Genomic DNA, 18,039 nt, shown 5'->3' with positions numbered 1-18,039 from the left:
TATGTGGAATATGACTGACAATTTAGTCCACTCAGTGCACAGAGGAGGAGGAGGAGGAGGAGGAGATTAGTGTTTAACGTCCCATCGACAACGAGGTCATTAGAGACGGAGCGCAAGCTCGGGTGAGGAAAGGATGGGGAAGGAAATCGGCCGTGCCCTTTCAAAGGAACCATCCCGGCATTTGCCTGAAGCGATTTAGGGAAAACCTAAATCAGGAGGGCCGGAGACGGGATTGAACCGTCGTCCTCCCGAATGCGAGTCCAGTGTCAGTGCACAGTGTATACCATTCACTGTACACTAATTTGCAACATTCAACCCACCAACATTCTTATTGTGAGTCACCACTGTTTGTGGTTACCTTTTAATGTGGAAGCCCCTGTCTGCATCTCCTCTGCAGCTGTTGTACTGTCACCCAGGAAAGACACCAACAACCCTCCTGGCCTTTTGTGTCCACATTCAATGGTCTCGCCCCACATTGACCGTTAGTGAAGTCGCAATCTCGGCTTGTCAGCACAGGAGCTCTGGAGAAGGCTTCGTTTTGGCTCTCAACTGACACTTTACTTGACTTACACTTTCCCTCAAACCAGCAATTGCAACTGCAGCCACTGTGGCGGCTTCAGCCTGCTCTGCTGTTTGAGATGAGTCAAGAGTCAAGCTAATACTCCGTTCTGGCCTGGCACCTCACTGTGATTCATAAGCTGCACACCCCAGAGCTAATGGCGGAAGCCCACTCTGCTGCCACTACATCTCCCGCCCACTGTCCTCACTTGCCGGCACTGCTCGCTTCAGCAACCTCTGTCACCGCCCCAAACTCGCTCATTCCCTTTGCTGACCAGCGTCGGCGCTGCAGGGTTCCCAACTGCCATCCTGCTGTCACTCGCATCTGGGAGTTGTGTCGACGCTAATACTGGAGCAGGTGAACGACGTCCTTCCACCTCGCGCTGCCCCATCACAACTCAGAGCTCAGAGCGCCGCCGTTCGTCCCGCTCACCAGGCATTATTGCAAAAGCAGGCTGCCACACTGGTTAGGACAGCACACTTCTCAGTTTGTTCGCTGGCAACAGCCATGTTATTCTTCCTTATAGATGATGTTAAGGTGGAGACAGAATTATTTTTTGGGTTAGAAGTAACATAACTGTTCAGCTTGAACATTACACACAGTAGTAAGAACAAATTACTTGATAAGGCATAACTATCGGTGGATTCGAGTGGCAGCTCCACAGCACAAGCACCACCAGCTCCACCCACAGTAACATAACAGATCTCCTGAGGCGCTACCTCAGAGTTACGAATCAGAACACTCGCCATGTTCAACCCATTGAGCAGTAAGAGAAAACACAGTCTCATTGGAATCGCACTGCACTAACAGCCTAGACGACTAACGTCTTAAGATTCTCCCAAGTCTATTGTTTTTTGCCCCTCTCTTATTTTCAAAAGCCTTTTCCTTCTTATAATGATTGTTAAGAGAACTAAGAAAATGATCAATTGCTCCAGAGTCTTACAATAAACCATACAAATGTAACAGTCACAAGTCAAATACCTGACAGAGGAAGACAGATAATTCTTCGCTGAGCCACAAAAATTTCTAATTAGTACCACAAGTTAAACAACATAAGACAAAAATGCTCAGTAATTCCTCTGAAGAACCAACAGTACATTCAAAAACTAAGAATGAATTCAGATCAACACTTAATTTAAAAAAAAAATCTGCTAGATACATATTGAAATCAAATATTCAATCCACTAAGCCTCATCATTAATCAGAACCAATAGCAGATCAATGTGGTAATTATGAAATGTATCACGAATCATCAGGAAAAATGTTCATCTCCACGTCAGATCTGCAGACCACACACACTTTTTCAAAGTCCATTACTTACTTGTCCTGAGTAAACAAATCCATAAAAACATGAAAACTGTCAATTTCAATGTATTCACCATGACTAATACATGAAAAAATGATCCTTCTCTCAAATATACTCAAAGTCAAACTGAAGTTAACCACAAAGTGTTGTTGAGAATTTCCATTTTCCACTCTTCACTTGAAGCTACCATCCATTTCTCACCACAATAACATACAACCAGTGCATACATAAGCAAGTGATTCCAGACGATCCATTGCAAGGAAACTACTTGTTGTAATAGTTCACATGAGCTCCAGTAACACATCCCACCAAAAATACCACAGTTACTAACTGGGAAAAGGTAAAAAGCAAATCCATAAATGTATTCGATTGCGCAAACACTGTTATAATTAATGATTTGAATTCCATCTGGTCAGAGAACGTACCACAGACATAACTGGAATCTCACAGAATGCAAGTTCCACACACAAATCATTAAGAACTCCTTGCCATGATATCAATATCACAATAAATGACAACAACGATCTCAAATGACTCTCTGTTCTAAAAATGTTCACTCTCTTAATTTCACTTACTAGTTGAAGTATTACAAATGTATGGATAAGCAATGAAAAAGCACCAACCTTAGTTATTCTTTACTAATGATAAATAATTTTTTTCTCTATGTAAATAATGTGTCAAATGACATCAAACTATATATAATCCAGAAGATTTATTTTATGTTAACGATTAATCTGCAAGGTTCTGGGCTCTATCAATTGCAATCATGACTTTAATAAAATGGCAAAGGTAATGTAAATCAGAATACTGGGAGGAGTAGTGATCTAACAACTGATTTATTCATTCTTAACATCACATGACAAAACATGGCTAAAGAAACGCCAAACAAACAGTTTTATCTGATAAACGCTTTCAATAGTATGCAGTCTATGGTTAACAAAGTGATCAGCCGGGGATTAACACACCACACTTAGCAGAACTAATCTCTTTATCTGGCTTCATAAATGTGAATCTATGGTATGGCTCAAAAACTATGCTACTATCAAGCATGTACACTCTACTGTTCCATAAAAAAAATATGGTTCCAAAGAACAGGGTGCTGAGAAGAATATATTGGAGCCCTATGCCATACTTTACCCTTCTGCAGGTGAGGGCGGCACTGTATGACGCGCTCGCCGACTGCAGTCACATACAGTGGCAATTTGTAGCTAACGGCACACGCCCGGAAATATGCAAGTACGAGGTCTTGCGTTTGACTGATTTGGTATGCAGATACATCCCTATGAGTCTCTGAAAACCCGGTGGATTCCAGTGTGCAGGTGGACCCATTTTCTGGTCTGCCAAACCGATTTGACTCTGTGACACGACTATGCGTGACAGATTATGTCAAACCTTTAGACAGCTGACTCAAAACAAATAAATACACCAACACATAATTTGTTGTGTGCGTGATGCAAGAAGCAGTATCTCTCTGATGGTTCAGATGGTGACTGGCACAGGCTCTAAGTGGCAGACTAACAAAGGACACAAGTCTCATCGTCTAGGTAAAGACCTTCCGTTCTTTACTAGCGAAGCACCAGTACTAGAGAGATCTCTTTCTCTGCAGCTTTCCTCCGCAGCTCGGTAGCATAGCACATTTGCTTGTTTCTAAACGAGAGCGTACCGTTAAACAGGTATTAGGAGACTAGATGGGAATGCATATGAATTTCTCTCTCATCTCAAAGAACCCTTTATCCACTATGTGCAAGATTTCCATATTAAGTAATGAAAGCGGTGGCCGTAAGTACTTTTCAGCTTTAAGATGTTCTGCGAACGTCGACTTATAAGCATTTTCGTCATCTTTGTTCAATAAATATTCACTGAAACCCAGTCTTAAATGCCCTTTCTGTATGTTCTGTATAAAAGCCTGGGCATACGATGCACTGAATTTGGTGTATCCAAGATTTTTAGATATTCATCAATAGTAGATCTCTCATTATACATGAAACGAAGGTCAATGAGATTATTAGTGGTGAACGCCACATTGTATTCTTTAAATAATGTCGCAGTCCGATTGGAAATGTCATCTAAGAACGCAATGGAAAAATATTTCTTTTCAGTGGGGCCATTTTTATTTACTACAGATCTACTAGTTCTTATTAGTTCTTGCCATGTAAAATTTTTGCACGATACTCGTTTGATATCCGTTAGTGACAGCAATGTGCCTGAGGTTATTAAGTTCCGTGACAACAGCAGGCCATTTTAAACGGCACCTCAAACATTCGGTCAATCAAAACAAGAACGAAAGCAATTTTATTCTTATGGGGATAGCACGAAGACGCGTGGACGATATTATCAGTCTTAGTGGGTTTTCTATAGATGTCGAAGCTATTTTTCCCGTCCGTTAGCCGCAATTTCAGGTCAAGGAAGCCAAGTGCTCGATTTCGTACTTAAATTTCATTTTCGGCCGGAAGCGGTTCTGTGTGTCGCTAAGAAATATGAACTCATCGACATCACCTTTGAACAATATGATGGTATCTTCCACGTATCGTCTGCAGAAAGAAATTTTACCAGCGAGGATGGGGTAAGATTAAAAAAACTGATCTCGAATTGATTAATGGAAACGTTAGCTAAAAACCCAGCTAAGCAGATCCCTATAGCGAAGCCTTCATTTTGTTGGAACAGTTGTCCACTAAAACTGAAATAATTGTACTTAAGAAAAATTTTCAAAAGTGTGGTCACTTCTTCAATTTCTACAGTCTGTAATATCTTATTTTTGTTGAGATTGTTTTCGACAACTGTGATTGTCTCCTGTAATGGTAAGTTAGTGTAGAGTTTGGTAATGTCAAGGGATGCGTGCAAATGGCCAGAAGGAATCGTAACATCTTTTAATGAATCAATAATTTCTCTCCTATTTTGAACAGGCATAGAAATCTGTCGTCACTTATAGGAATATTATGCTTACATTTCTTAATGCGAACCAGCATATTTTCTGTAATAAGGAGTGTCTTTCAGGAAAACTGGTTCCTAATCATGTGTCAGCTTATGTAAAAATTCAGAAAAATGGCGCTTCATCTGCCGTCATTAAGATATGTGTGCCCTACATAATTCACAATGTGGTAGGTGTACTCTACGGCAAGAATTCTAAAGTATATATCTTACATTTTGAAATCTGTAGATTATTGCAGTTTGACGTTATTTTAGAATCAATTCATGAGTGGTAGAGTATGATTTGATCGTTCAACAATACGATAAAAACTTCTTAGCGCTTCAGAATGCCCAGAAGCCCCTAGGTCATCAATACGGTTGGATCGGGCTAATCCCCGCATTTTTCTTTCTTTGAGAGGGTTATTAATAAAACTAACATATCTTTTGACGAGGTTGAACTTGATATTCTAAATGAAGGTCTCAAATGTAATGTAGGAACCCCTTTAGATGAGGCTGCTGATAATAAGTTTGGTGTCGATGTGTAACTTGCTATGGACGCTGTTAAGTTAGGTGTTTGCTAAGAATAGCAGCCAGATTAAGAATAGCTCCAGTGCTACAGTTAAGCACATTAGTAATAAGCTTAGCGATGAAAATGCACTCATCATCAAGGCACATAAACTGAACTCATTATGTTAACACAATGTTAGCTTTCTTCTCTGAGAATAATATTCATTCCTTTAAATTCAGTACCGCCATTACACTGTTGTTTATTTACAGTGTTACATTTACACTTACACAATAATGATTTCGGCTACAAAGTGCCATTATCAAGTGTTGTAAGTGTTAAGTGTTTTAATAGTGTATTTTAATACGACAGTATGTCATATTAGGCTTTTTTTTTTTTTTTTTTTTTTGTCATCAGTCTACTGACTGGTTTGATGCGGCCCGCCACGAATTCCTTTCCTGTGCTAACCTCTTCATCTCAGAGTAGCACTTGTAACCTACGTCCTCAATTATTTGCTTGACGTATTCTAATCTCTGTCTTCCTCTACAGTTTTTGCCCTCTACAGCTCCCTCTAGTACCATGGAAGTCATTCCCTCATGTCTTAGCAGATGTCCTATCATCCAGTCCCTTCTCCTTATCAGTGTTTTCCACATATTCCTTACCTCTCCGATTCTGCGTAGAACCACCCCATTCCTTACCTTATCAGTCCACCTAATTTTCAACATTCGTCTATAGCACCATATCTCAAATGCTTCGATTCTCTTCTGTTCCGGTTTTCCCACAGTCCATGTTTCACCACCATACAATGCTGTACTCCAGACGTACATCCTCAGAAATTTCTTCCTCAAATTAAGGCCGGTATTTGATATTAGTAGACTTCTCTTGGCCAGAAATGCCTTTTCTGCCATAGCGAGTCTGCTTTTGATGTCCTCCTTGCTCCGTCCGTCAATGGTTATTTTACTGCCTAGGTAGCAGAATTCCTTAACTTCATTGACTTCGTGACCATCAATCCTGATGTTAAGTTTCTCGCTGTTCTCATTTCTACTACCCATTACCTGCGTCTTTCTCCCATTTACTCTCAAACCATACTGTGTACTCATTAGACTGTTCATTCCGTTCAGCTGATCATTTAATTCTTCTTCACTTTTCACTCAGGATAGCAATGTCATCAGCGAATCGTATCATTGATATCCTTTCACCTTGTATTTTAATTCCACTCCTTAACCTTTCTTTTATTTCCATCATTGCTTCCTCGATGTACAGATTGAAGAGTAGGGGCGAAAGGCTACAGCCTTGTCTTACACCCTTCTTAATACGAGCACTTCGTTCTTGATCGTCCACTCTTATTATTCCCTCTTGGTTGTTGTACATATTGTATATGACCCGTCTCTCACTATAGCTTACCCCTACTTTTTTCAGATCTCGAACAGCTTGCACCATTTTATATTGTCGAACGCTTTTTCCAGGTCGACAAATCCTATGAAAGTATCTTGATTTTTCTTTAGCCTTGCTTCCATTATTAGCCGTAACGTCTCTCTTGTCCCTTTACTTTTCCTATAGCCAAACTGATCGTCAGCTAGCGAATTCTCAATCTTCTTTTCCATTCTTCTGTATATTATTCTTGTAAGCAGCTTCGATGCACGAGCTGTTAAGCTGATTGTACGATAATTCTCGCACTTGTCAGCTCTTGCCGTCTTCGGAATTGTGTGGATGATGCTTTTCCGAAAGTCAGATGGTATATCGCCAGACTCATATATTCTACACACCAACGTGAATAGTCGTTTTGTTGCCACTTCCCCCAATGATTTTAGAAATTCTGATGAAATGTTATCTATCCTTTCTGCCTTATTTGACCGTAATTCCTCCAAAGCTCTTTTAAATTCCGATTCTAATACTGTATCCCCTATCTCTTCTAAATCGACTCCTGTTTCTTCTTCTATCACATCAGACGAATCTTCACCCTCATAGAGGCTTTCAATGTATTCTTTCCACCTATCTGCTCTCTGCTCTGCATTTAACAGTGGAATTCCCGTTGCACTCTTAATGTTACCACCGTTGCTTTTAATTTCACCAAAGGTTGTTTTGACTTTCCTGTATGCTGAGTCTGTCCTTCCAACAATCATATCTTTTTCGATGTCTTCACATTTTTCCTGCAGCCATTTCGTCTTAGCTTCCCTGCACTTCCTATTTATTTCATTCCTCAGCGACTTGTATTTCTGTATTCCTGATTTTCCCGGAACATGTTTGTACTTCCTCCTTTCATCAATCAACTGAAGTATTTCTTCTGTTACCCATGGTTTCTTCGCAGCTACCTTCTTTGTACCTATGTTTTCCTTCCCAACTTCTGTGATGGCCCTTTTTAGAGATGTCCATTCCTCTTCAACTGTACTGCCTACTGCGCTATCCCTTATTGCTGTATCTATAGCGTTAGAGAACTTCACACCTAAAAACTTGATATTGGCATTTTGAAGCCGAAATCATGATTGTGTAAATGTAAATGTAACACTGTAAATAAATAACAGTATAGTGGCGGAACTGACTTTAAAGAAATATATTATGACTATGGCCCCACATTATGAAAAAGGTATTAAATATTCATTCCATCAGCAGGAAATCCACAACTAACATCGAGAGAGAAGTCAAAGATTCTTTTGACGTTTATAATTCTCTTTTTCTTCTAAAAACCGTACAAGATTGTTATGTATGAACCCCAGGACTTCACTCCTGCGATCACAAGTTAAGATACATAAGGAACAATGGAACCGCTAGCCTTGGATACTTTCAATGCTTAAAAAATTTTAAGCGTCCGGACATCTTTTCCTGTTAAAAATAGAAAAGAAATAACTGATTCATTAAAAGATGTTACGTTTCCTTCTGCCCATTTGCACGTATCTCTTGACATTGTCAATCTCTTCACTAACTGTGGTGTCACCGCCAGACACCACACTTGCTCTGTGGTAGCCTTTAAATCGGCCGCGGTCCGTTAGTATACGTCGGACCCGCGTGTCCCCACTATCAGTGATTGCAGACCGAGCGCCGCCACACGGCAGGTCTAGTCTAGAGACACTCCCTAGCACTCGCCCCAGTTGTACAGCCGACTTTGTTAGCGATGGTTCACTGTCAACATACGCTCTCATTTGCAGAGACGAACGTTTAGCATAGCCTTCAGCTACGTCATTTGCTACGACCTAGCAAGGCGCCATATTAAGTTATTATAATTACTATCTTCAAGAATGTATTCTGAACAGATAATATTGTTAATCATGTACCGTCAAGAGCGACGTTCATCATTAATGGATTAAAGTTGAGTTCCTTGTCATGTTCCAGACCGCACGTCAGTATAGTTCTTCCCTCCTCACGCCAGCCTGCGTGAGCTAAAACGCGTGCATTTCGGTCTCCACTCGTAACACGGTGTTGGCTCTTCTGCTAACACAAAACCATACCTTCTTCGGAACACACTAAAACTACCACAACTGCCTAAAGAGGCATGGTCCAACATGTTTTTGCGGTTTGTAGTTTTGGTGTGTTTCGAAGAAGGCGTGGTTATCCGCGACGAAACCTAGGTCAACATCCGGTTTCTATTTGCAATCGAGGCGGATTCTTTATAATCATTAAATTATTCACGATTGCTTACGCCCTGCAATGTTAAAAGTTCTCAAATTATGGGAAATGCAAAATAAGAAAATCACAGGAAAAGATTTTGAGAGGGTCTAACAGGATAAAGCAAGGAGTATCTACTCAATCTGAACTGAACTGAATAATATTAAATCACACAGAATTCAAATGATGAACAATGAATAAATTTTCAACCTATTTCCAACTTATTCGTATAAATTACCGGTTTCGACAATTCTCTGCTGCCATCTTGCGATCCGACGATGGCATCACATAATTGCCGAAAGCGGCTGTCTGTATGAATAAATAAATATAGCAGTCTTGGTAGCTGAAAATCTATTCATTGTTCATAATACTACACATCTCCCCGCGCTGAAAAGTGCATAATTCAAAAAATGTTGGCGGGGTAAGTCTGATGTAATTTGTTTTACACAGACACAGTAGAACATTAAGTGAAATAAATTTCAATCAGCTACCAATCAGAAGATCCTCAAGTACGAATATCCTGGCTTGAGGGTCAACAGACTTAAGGTTCCTGCTAGGTTCAGAAAATGGGTTACCTGTGAATGTAAATCGACATATGCCCAGAATTAAGAAATACACTCCTGGAAATGGAAAAAAGAACACATTGACACCGGTGTGTCAGACCCACCATACTTGCTCCGGACACTGCGAGAGGGCTGTACAAGCAATGATCACACGCACGGCACAGCGGACACACCAGGAACCGCGGTGTTGGCCGTCGAACGGCGCTAGCTGCGCAGCATTTGTGCACCGCCGCCGTCAGTGTCAGCCAGTTTGCCGTGGCATACGGAGCTCCATCGCAGTCTTTAACACTGGTAGCATGCCGCGACAGCGTGGACGTGAACCGTATGTGCAGTTGACGGATTTTGAGCGAGGGCGTATAGTGGGCATGCGGGAGGTCGGGTGGACGTACCGCCGAATTGCTCAACACGTGGGGCGTGAGGTCTCCACAGTACATCGATGTTGTCGCCAGTGGTCGGCGGAAGGTGCACGTGCCCGTCGACCTGGGACCGGACCGCTGCGACGCACGGATGCACGCCAAGACCGTAGGATCCTACGCAGTGCCGTAGGGGACCGCACCGCCACTTCCCAGCAAATTAGGGACACTGTTGCTCCTGGGGTATCGGCGAGGACCATTCGCAACCGTCTCCATGAAGCTGGGCTACGGTCCCGCACACCGTTAGGCCGTCTTCCGCTCACGCCCCAACATCTTGCAGCCCGCCTCCAGTGGTGTCGCGACAGGCGTGAATGGAGGGACGAATGGAGACGTGTCGTTTTCAGCGATGAGAGTCGCTTCTGCCTTGGTGCCAATGATGGTCGTATGCGTGTTTGGCGCCGTACAGGTGAGCGCCACAATCAGGACTGCATACGACTGAGGCACACAGGGCCAACACCCGGCATCATGGTGTGGGGAGCGATCTCCTACACTGGCCGTACACCACTGGTGATCGTCGAGGGGACACTGAATAGTCCACGGTACATCCAAACCGTCATCGAACCCATCGTTCTACCATTCCTAGACCGGCAAGGGAACTTGCTGTTCCAACAGGACAATGCACGTCCGCATGTATCCCGTGCCACCCAACGTGCTCTAGAAGGTGTAAGTCAACTACCCTGGCCAGCAAGATCTCCGGATCTGTCCCCCATTGAGCATGTTTGGGACTGGATGAAGCGTCGTCTCACGCGGTCTGCACGTCCAGCACGAACGCTGGTCCAACTGAGGCGCCAGGTGGAAATGGCATGGCAAGCCGTTCCACAGGACTACATCCAGCATCTCTACGATCGTCTCCATGGGAGAATAGCAGCCTGCATTGCTGCGAAAGGTGGATATACACTGTACTAGTGCCGATATTGTGCATGCTCTGTTGCCTGTGTCTATGTGCCTGTGGTTCTGTCAGTGTGATCATGTGATGTATCTGACCCCAGGAATGTGTCAATAAAGTTTCCCCTTCCTGGGACAATGAATTCACGGTGTTCTTATTTCAATTTCCAGGAGTGTAGTCCCTCACACAAACATGTATGGACCCATGATTTAGACTAGTAATGTTATCAGAATGCAGAAAGTCGTAGAATAATACCTAATCAGGGAACACTTAACTCACATAATAAGCTACGACAAGGATAGCAAAAGGAATGGAGTCGGGCCCTGGACCCGCGATTAATTGTGATTAATTGTCAGGATGGCCACCTCTTAATCCAGCATGGAGTTTGCAGGGCAGTTGATTGTGAAACACCAGCAACTGCACGATCGTGGAATTAGTAGGGATCAGTTGGCAAATATATTCTTTATTCAGTAATATACCCGACTCAGTGACGTGTGTTAACGTGTGGCTACCTCTGAATTGCACAAAATGGCGTGTTCAGCCGCGGCAGCGAGAGGTCACGTGACAGGAGTGTTGCGTCAGCCAGGTGGTACGGTCAATGTGCGGCATTGAAGAAGTTGTAACTCTTTTATTAAATTGATATCGAATAAACCATAATACGGCACAAGACCTACAGTATGTGTGGAGGACAACGAAGACATCCATGTTGCGTGTTATGGCGTCACAACCCCGCCCGCAAATTGTGTCAGCCCTTGCTATTGGCTGAGGAAAGCTCCGGAATATAAGGTACCACGAAATTTCCGGGGCTGTTATTGGCGGAAGAGCTCGAGACAGAAGCTCTTTTGTGGTAGCGGAGAGCGCGTCACTGACCGCATCTCCGGGCGGTCGGGAATGTTAAGTCACGGATCAGCTATTTTGTAAAACGTTAAACTATCTTCTGAAACAGTCAGGCATAGATCGGAACTGAATGCTGTCGCGTATGACTAGCAAGATTGTTAAATGGTACTAATCTGCAATAGCCAATCAAAGGAAAACGAAACAGCTGGAGAAAAAAGTAAGTAAACCGTGTATCATTTCAAAAGTAATTGCCATAACTCTTAACACATTTAACCCAATGTAAGACAGAACGGTCAATGACTTCATGGAAAAATGTTTGCGGTTGCCTAAAGAATAACTATTGTAGGCAGACGTGCCCTTCATAGTCCAAATCAAATCGATGGCTACGAATGTCTTTTTAAAGCAATATGTGACGGTAGTATCTGTTCCCGAAAGAACAGTTACCGTAGATGACCATGCAGCTTTGCTAGAAATGAAATGATAATTAAATGGACACACTAGCTGCAAACAGGCGTTGATTTACTTCATTAGTGACACGTTGAAAATGTGTGCCACGACCGGGACTCGAACCCGGGATCTCCTGCTTACATGGCAGACGCTCTCTCCATCTGAGCCGCCGAGAACACAGAGGATAGCGCGACTGCAGGGATTTATCCCTTGCACGCTCCCCGTGAGACCCACATTCCCATCATGTCCACACCACTACATTCGTAGTGCGCCTGTTTGCAGCTAGGGTGTCCATTTAATTATCATTTGATTTCTAGCAAAGCTGCGTGGTAATCTACGGAAACTGTTCTTTCGGGAACAGATACTACCGTCACATATGGTTAAAAAATATGGCTTCCCGGCCACTGAAATTCTTGTGCGAACGCACACACTATGCCCGAATTCGTACGGGACTTTGTAGATTAATCTGCCATGAGTAATGAGTATGATGGGCAAACATCTATCAGGCGCACTACGAATGTAGCGGTGTGGACATTTTGGGAATGTGGGTCTCACGGGGAGCGTGCAAGGGATAAGTCCCTGCAGGCGCACTACCCTCTGTGCCCTCGGTGGCTCAGGTGGATAGAGCGTCTGCCATATTAGCAGAAGATCCCCGGGTTGGAGTCCCGGTCGTGGCACACATTTTCAACATGTCACTAATGAAGTACATCAACGCCTGTTTCCAGCTAGGGTGTCCATTTAATTATCATTTCCTTTCTTTTTAAAGCGCTTTAGAAATATGGAAATTCATGAGGCGAGATCGGTACTGTATAGAGGATGTGTAAGAACATCCCAGTGAACTTCTGCAGTGGGCCCACTTGTTGCAAAGGTTGTTTCCATTACGTTGCAGAAATTCCGCTGGGAAGCCCTTGTACAACGTCAATACATTCCAGATCTCGTCCCGTACGATTTCCAAATTTTTGTAGCCCTGAATAAAGACATTCGTGGCCGTCGGTTTGCTTCGGACCAAGAGATGCGCGTCTAGTTACAATCACGGTTCCGTAGGCAACCGCAAACATTTTCCCGCGAAGGAATTGAACATCCTATCTCAAAGTGCGATCAAGTGATGAAAAGCAATGCCTCCGAAGTTTTTATGTGAAAACTCTTAAAGCTTTTTAAATAAAGCAAACACTGTAAACATCCAACATCTTAATTCTTTATGTCTACATAGACTGACGGAAAAAATCGCAACACCAAGATGTAATCAACGTAGAGTAATGATGTTTCAGGAATGTATTTGTCTAGGAACGTACTTAAGTGATTAAAGTTGCAAGATCACATATTAATTCAAGTGCCAGAAAAGTCATTACAAATGTGAGATGCTGGTAGTGTAATAACCGATATCGCCGCCAGAATGTTGAACGGAAGCATGTAAAAGTGCATGCATTGTGTCCTTGTACAGGTGTCGGATGTCAGTTTGCTTCACCACGACGATGACGTGCTACAGACACGAAATTTAACCGACAGGAGGAAGATGCTGTGATATGCAAATGAATAGCTTTTCAGAGCATTCACACAGGGTTGGCGACGGTGGGGACACCTACAGCGTGCTGACATGAGGAAAGTTTCCAACCGATTTCTCATACACAAACAGCAGTTGACCGGTGGTGCCACGTGAGAAATGCGTACCATCACGTTTCCGATTTTGATAAAGGTCGGATTGTAGCCCATCGCGATTGCGGTTTATCGTATCGCGACATTGCTGTTCGCGTTGGTCGAGATCCAATGACTGTTAGCAGAATATGGAATCAGTGGGTTCGGGAGGGTAATACGGAACGCCGTGCTGGATCCCAACGGCCTCGTATCACTAACAGTCGAGATGACAGTCATCCTATCCGCATGTGTGTAACGGATCGTGCAGCCACGTCTCGATCCCTGAGTCAACAGATGGGGACGTTCGCAAGACAACAACCATCTGCCCGAACAGTTTGATGACGTTTGCAGGAGCATGGACTATCAGCTCGGAGACCATGGTTGCGGTTACCCTTGACGCTGCATCACAGACAGGAGCGCCTGCGATGGTGTACTCAACGACGAACCTCGGTGCACGAATGGCAAAACGTCATTTTTTCGGATAAAACCGAGTTCTGTTTACAGCATCATGATGGTCGCATCGGTGTTTGGCGACATCGCGGTGAACGCACATTGAAAGCGTGTATTCGTCATCGCCATACTGGCGTATCACCCGGCGTGATGGTATGGAGTGCCATTGGTTACACGTCTTGGTCACCTCTTGTTCGCATTGACGGCACTTTGAACAGTGGACGTTACATTTCAGATGTGTTACGACCCGTGGCTCTACCCTTCATCCGATCCCTGCAAAACCCTACATTTCAGCAGGATAACGCACGACCGCATGTTGCAGATCCTGTACGGGCCTTTCAGGATACGGAAAATGTTCGACTGCTACCCTGGCCAGTACGTTCTCCAGATCTCTCACTACTCTTGATGAACTGTGGTATCGTGTTGAAACTGCATGGGCAGCTGTACCTGTACACGCCATCCAAGCTCTGTTTGACACAATGCCCAGGCGTATCAAGGCCGTTATTACGGCCAGAGGTGGTTGTTCTGGGTACTGATTTCTCAGGATCTATGCTCCCAAACTGCGTGAAAATGTAATCACATGTCAGTTCTAGTATAATATATTTGTCAAATGAATACCCGTTAATCATCTGCATTTCTTCTTCGTGTAGCAATATTAATGACCAGTAGTGTAGTTCCACGACTGTTGACTTAGTCGACTAATAAATGGGCAGTTAATGCTGGCTGAGGATGAAGTTTGGGTTGTCGCCCGATGGTGTCTCATATATGCTCGACTGGAGACAGATCTTGTGATCGAGCAGACCAAGACAACAAGTTGACACTCTGTAGAGCATGTTCTGCTTCAACAGCGGGACGTTTGCGATCGTTATCATGCACAACAAGTCGGATCACAACACTGATACAACCTTACAGTCAGGGTACGTGGGGTGCCCCTCTGTCAGACGAAATCGTTCCCCAGACCATAGCCCCAGGTGTACCTCCAGTGTATGTACCACGCAGACAGGTTGGTTGCAGGCCCTCAAATGCTCTTCTTCTAATCAACGCATGACCATCATTGGCGCCGAGGCAGAGCTGTCTCTCATCTGCAAACAAAACAGACCCCCAATCAACCCTCAAAAAAACGGTCGCTTCACGCAACGGAAGACGCAGTCGGCGGTGGTTTGAGTTCACTGAAATGCTCGCTACAGGACCTGAAGCTCACCTTGAAATAACTCCATTTTTTAACAGTTCGCTGTGTTACTGTGGTGCACACTGCTGCTTGAATTGCTGCTACAGATCTAATAGCTGCACAACAGCCATACACCAAGAACGACGGTCTTCCCTCTCGGTAGTGCCAAGTTGTCCTCTGCAGCCGCATCTTCTTGCGTCTGTACCTTCTCGTGAGCACCGCATCTAGCAAACATGTGTTATGGCTATATTCCTGCCGAGTCTTTCTGCTGTATCATGGAAGGAACATCCAGCTTCTCTTAGCCCCATTACACGACCTCATTCAAATTCAGTGCGCTGTTAATATTGGCGTCTTCGTCGTCTTAAAAGCACTGTTGACGAACTGACCCATTGCGTCATATCTCGAAGGTAACTCATACCCACGACCTTTACAGCGTGTATTTAAAGCAAGGCTAGTTTGCATCATAGTGGCGCTAGTAGCGTCACTATTAGGTTACTAGAGCGACATTTGAATAGACGTCTTCTCTCAGATGTAGAAACAAGCGTGCCAACTTTCATTTGTCTCGCACTACTCCTTCTCCGTGCTGAGAGCTTTTTTCCGTCGGTCTATCTGCAGCCCTCTTGCAGTAGAAGGCTCCGAATTGCAGCGTGTAGCTGTGTAACAATGCCTATCCGTGTGACAAGCGTGCTATAATCACTTCGAATTAGAAGAGTTCGTCTTCACATGGAGCACCCTCTCCTCCAGTATGAGAGCTCCAGATCCCACGAAGGTGCTCCGACATCTGCATCAATGCGACATTCACTGTCATCGACCAGCCTCCAAAGAGTCCCGGCTTGGTCCCATCCGATTTTCATGTTTCGTAAAATTACGGAACACCTTCGAGGCATTCGCTCTGATAGTGACGAAGCGGTGCAAGCATAGGTGAGATTGTGGTTCCGTGAACATCCTACACTGACCGAGTCAACAAATTAGTCTCTCCTAAGGAGATATATGTTCGTCCCCAGAGTGACTATGTTGGGAAATAAATATTTAGACGTGAAGAATAAATACAAAGGATGTTTAATTTATTTAAAGAGCATTAAGAGTTTTCACAAAAAAATCAGATACATTAGTTTTCCGTACGTCCTGGAATTTACGATAGCGGTGAATACTTTTAAAATCATAAACATTTAAGATAATAAAACAAGAAATAAAATAACAAATTTATTTATTTTTTTGCATCTGTCTCGTTTTCACTTGCCTGCCCTTTGTACACTACTGGCCATTAAAATTGCTACACCAAGAAGAAATGCAGATGATAAACGGGTATTCATTGGACAAATATTTTATACTAGAACTGACATGTGATTAAATTTTCACGCAATTTGGGTGCATAGATCCTGAGAAATCTGTACCCAGAACAACCACCTCTGGCCATAATAACGGCCTCGATACGCCTGGGCATTGAATCAAACAGAGCTTGGATGGCGTGTACAGGTACAGCTGCCCATGCAGCTTCAACACGATACCACAGTTCATCAAGAGTAGTGAATGGCGTATTTTGACGAGCCAGTTGCTCGGCCACCATTTACCAGACGTTTCCAATTGGTGAGAGATCTGGACAATGTGCTGGCCAGGGCAGCAGTCGAACATTTTCTGTATCCAGAAAGGCCCGTACAGGACCGCAACATGCGGTCGTGCATCCAGCTGAAATGTAGGGTTTCGCTGAGATCGAATGAAGAGTAGAGCCACGGGTAGTAACACATCTGAAATGTAACGTCCACTGTTCAAAGTGCCGTGAATGCGAACAAGAGGTGATCGAGACGTGTAACCAATGGCACCCCATACCATCAGGCCGGGTGATACGCCAGTATGGCGATGACGAGTACACGCTTCTAATGTGCGTTCACCGCGATGTCGCCAAACACGGATACGACCATCATGATGCTGTAAACACAACCTGGATTCATCCGAAAAAAATACGTTTCGCCATTCATGCACCGAGGTTCGTCGTTGAGTACACCATCGCAGGCGCTTCTGTCTGTGATGCAACGTCAAGGGTAATCGCAGCCATGGTCTCTGAGCTGATAGTCCATGCTGCTGCAAACGTCGTCGAACTGTTCGTGCAGACGGTTGTTGTCTTGTAAAAGTCCCCATCTGTTGACTCAGGGATCGAGACGTGGCTGCACGATCCGTTACAGCCATGCGGATAAGATGCCTGTCATCTCGACTGCTAGTGATACGAGGCCGTTGGGATCCAGCACGGCGTTCCGTATTACCCTCGTGAACCCACCGATTCTGTGTTCTGCTAACAGTCATTGGTTCTCGACCAACGCGAGTAGCAATGTCACGATACGATAAACTGCAACCACCTTTATCAAAGTCGGCAACGTGATGGTACGCATTTCTCCTCCTTACACGAGGCATCTCAACAATGTTTCACCGGGAAACGCCGGTCAACTGCTGTTTTTGTATGAGAAATCGGTTGGAAACTTTCCTCATGTCAGCACGTTGTAGGTGTCGCCACCGACGCCACCTTATGTGAATGCTCTGAAAAGCTAATCATTTGCATATCAGAGCATCTTCTTCCTGTCGGTTAAATTTCGCGTCTGTAGCACGACATCTTCGTGGTGTAGCAATTTTAATGGCCAGTAGTGCATTATTCTTATCCACGGGTGTCAAGTACTGCGTGTTGTGTAATACGTTATGAGTAAAGTCAACAGTGGTATGTCATGAAACACATCAGAGATTAAAAAAGGCATCCCTTCAAAGTAAGTTTATATGATC

This window comes from Schistocerca cancellata, chromosome 2, assembly GCF_023864275.1.
Source record: "Schistocerca cancellata isolate TAMUIC-IGC-003103 chromosome 2, iqSchCanc2.1, whole genome shotgun sequence".
NCBI classification, from domain to species: domain Eukaryota; kingdom Metazoa; phylum Arthropoda; class Insecta; order Orthoptera; family Acrididae; genus Schistocerca; species Schistocerca cancellata.
This window is presented reverse-complemented; position numbering follows the sequence as displayed.